Raw genomic sequence first — 3,900 nt, 5'->3', positions numbered from 1 at the left:
CTTACACCTTTTATATCTTTTTCATTAAAATTAAAGTTTTTGAGGACTTTTCGTTAGTTTTCTTAAGTTTTTTTTGTTCTTATTGTATCTGCACACGAGTCAATCTATCATCTATATATGTATTGATGATATTTGATGATATGTCAATGTTGAAATGCATGCAAAGTTTTCGAATCAATTTCTTTTTTTTTTTTTTTTTTTTTTTTTTGCAAGTATAGCTAAGGAGATGGGCTAGGAGCCGGCAAAGTAAAGTCCACCGCGGAGCTTATTTTCTTCTAGAGTCATCAAGAAAGGAGCTGAAAACAACTTCGGTTGTTTGTTTTGTCGATGAACAAAATCAAAACTTGTTAGTTTATACATAATTGGTGCATATCACAGTTTTTGGTTTTGAAATTTGTATTAGTTTGCATTGCAAGAACCTTATTTTTCTGGAATGTTTCTTATGACTGAAAGTGTACGTATCTAATATGTTAGTTTGCTATGATGTCTGGAATTATAGAATACAAGTCGCAATATATTTTGCTTGCTGGAGTTCCAACACGCCATTTGTGAGATTGTAGAAGGGCTTAAGTCTTAAAAGCAAAAGAATTTAACAAACATAATCGTTCTTAACTATTTGATTAATTAGCTGGTTCAGAGAGAATTTTTGAAATGAATAATAATTAGTTAATTTATTAAACTATGCGCCCTGCATGCAAAACTGTTAGCGTCATTACCTTAGTCTACAGAAGGATCCTAAATTACACTGTTCAAATGAACAGTGTTTAGGTCCGAATTTCATTTTATTTACGACCATTCCTTTGCTTTAAAGAATGGGCTTTGTGGGTTTGGGCGCTTGGAGGGCTGCAAATTTTGACTCGGGGAGAGATGGCTGTGATTTGGTCGGAGCGTCGTTGGGGGAAGGAGGACAGATGGATGGGAGCTAGCGGTATTGACTCAATGAGAGAGAGAGAGATATTTAGCTAGCTCCTCTGCCAGGAGCTATGGGATTTCCTCCGATTTTAGCTAGCCCCATCACTAACACGATACTAGCAATCCGGTGCTTGTAATGTTTTAATGCCAACCATTAATATCTAATCTACTTATGAGTAACCATAAATTCTTGTTTACTAGGTGGCCGGGAGAACAAGATGTTATCGCTTTTGTTTCTCTTCATAATGATGTAACCTCTCATAACTTTAATGAAGAATAATCCTTGGTAGGGGTGGGTTCGGTTCAAATCAGTTCCGTTTTTTACCAAAACCAAAACCAAACCGAAATTTCTAGGTTCGGTTCTTTTTTTTCGGTTTGGTTTTTTTTTTTGGGTTTGGTTTTGGTTTTTTTTTTCTTCAAAAAATGAAAAACATTGAAATTTTAAATTTTAACATCTCTAACACAATCATAACATAAGCATTCTAACTAGAATCAAAGACAATGAAAAGAAACATTTAAAGTTGAACTAAAATTATCAATCAAGTCTTCCAAAGTCTAAACTAACAATCTCACAATACAAAAATCGTACAAATGACTTAGAAAAGTTAAATTGTATGATGTTGTTCAAAGATCAGGGCTGTTTGCTTGTAACTGCATGTTGACAACTTGATTAGTAAAAGTAATGTGTAGGTGGATTTATTTAGTGTGTGTTAGATTCTTTTCCATCACAAATTACGCAAGTAATCTACCCGAAATAAATGTTTATAGATTCTGTTACATGTTATATGAGAGTAGATTTGGAAAAGAAAGTTAGGGCAGAAGTAGACAGTGCTATGGAGATGGATGTAGGTACTTCAGGAGGAGGTTTGATTCCGGAACCTTATATGGGGGATAAATAATAGGTTCGGGTTTAGAGTTTTTATAGGCCTTTTTTTTAATATTTTGAGCTTAAAGTTTGGCTACACATTGGGTTTAGCACATTTTAACTTACAAATTGGGTTTAGAAAATAATACCCAAAACAACTAATTAAATAAAAAAATTAATTTAACTAATTCGGTTCGGTTCGGTTTTGTTTGGTTTCTAGATCACTTAAACCGAAACTGAACCAAAAGAATTCGGTTTGGTATTTTCGTTCGGTTACATTTTTTCAGTTTCGGTTCGGTTCGGTTTTCAGTTTTTTGAACCCACCCCTAGGTCCTTGGTCAATATGGTCCATGCCATAACTTCTTTCTAGCCTTATGCTATAGTTGCACAAGAAAAAGAAAAAAGTGATAATATTTAGATCCTTTTTTTCACAATAATATAACTACATTAAGGGGTGAGATAGTAAATTGGTTTCGAACTCGTTATCTATGAGATTCAAACCTAAGACATCATACTTGCAAATGAAGATAAATACCACAAGATTGTAGTACTAAGAACCTTTTACATTACTAGTCACCTTTCTATTACAAGTGAGTCCCACATATATAGGTATGGAGTGTTCACCTCTATTGGAGAGCTAATAAAAGTAGTACAAATTGCATTATTAAACAAATCATACAGTCATTATCAATTTGTATGTATCCAATTGTGTACATTAAGTTATTTTCTGGTAGCATTTTAACTTTGAAAAAAAGAAGGTAAATTACGCTTTACCACCTCAACTCTGGATCCTATAATAAACTCATACCTTATTGTTTAAACATTACAATATTATACACCAACTTACGAATTCGTTATAATGTTATACCTCTATTTAAAAAGTCCGTCGATTTGTCTGTTAATTACTGACTTGGCAGGAACAGTGTCCACTTCCTCATCCAATAGGATAAAAATATTATTAAATATTAATAAATTATGAATAAAATTATTTATTTAAAAATATAAAAAAACAACTATGGAACACACCCCTACCAACACATGACCCTCACACTTCCCCAACTTCATCTCATCCCTACCCCCACCGTCACCCTTCCCCTACTCCATCCATCTTCCCCTTCCTTCCTTCATTCCTTCCTTTGCCATCAAAACCATTACCCTCGCCCTCCAATCACTCATATCCAAGGCTGAGCTCACCACAGCCACTCCAACCAGCCATTCATCTCAGATCTATTGTGAGCCCTGCCGAGGTTTATTTTTCTATGAGTCATATTTACCTAGTCAACAGCATCGTTGCAAACGATTCTCGATGACATCATCAGTTCCACGAACCGAATCTAGTCCACCCCGGCATGATCCACTCCCATGGATGATGATGGATGTAACAATCCACTCCCTTAGGGGCCTGATGTCCTCGTCGGCACACTTCCGGCCAAAGATTGGCTTTGATACCAAATTGTCACATCTCGGCCCGGACCCCTACCACATCCCGGGCTCGACTCCACCGTAGCACGATATTGTTCGCTTTGGGCCCCGACCGCACCCTCACGGTTTTGTTTTTGGGAACTCACACGAGAATTTCTCAGTTGGTCACCCATTATGGGATTACTCTCCTGTGAACTCGCTTAACTTAGGAGTTCCGATTGAACCCGAAGCCAGTGAGCTCCCAAAAGGCCTGGTGCTAGGTAGAGATGAGAATATACATATAAGGGTTACATGATCCACTCCCTTGGGCGATGGGGGATGTAACAATCCACCCCTCTTAGGGGCTCGACGTCCTCGTCGGCACACTTTCGGCCAGGGATTGACTCCAATACCAAATTGTCACATCCCAGCCTAGGCCCCCACTATATCTCGGGCTCGACTTTACTATAGCATGATATTGTCTTCTTTGGGCCCCTACCACACCCTCACGGTTTTGTTTCTGGGAACTCACATGAGAACTTCCCAGTGGGTCACCCATCATGGGATTGCTCTCGCGTAAACTTGCTTAACTTCGGAGTTCCGATGGAACCTGAAGCTAATGAGCTCCCAAAAGGCCTCGTGCTAGGTAGAGATGGGAATATACATATAAGGCTTATAGGATCCACTCCCCTGGGCGATGTGGGATGTAACAACAACAATAG

Source organism: Malus domestica, chromosome 10 (genome assembly GCF_042453785.1).
Source record: "Malus domestica chromosome 10, GDT2T_hap1".
Taxonomy (NCBI): Eukaryota; Viridiplantae; Streptophyta; class Magnoliopsida; order Rosales; family Rosaceae; genus Malus; species Malus domestica.
This window is presented reverse-complemented; position numbering follows the sequence as displayed.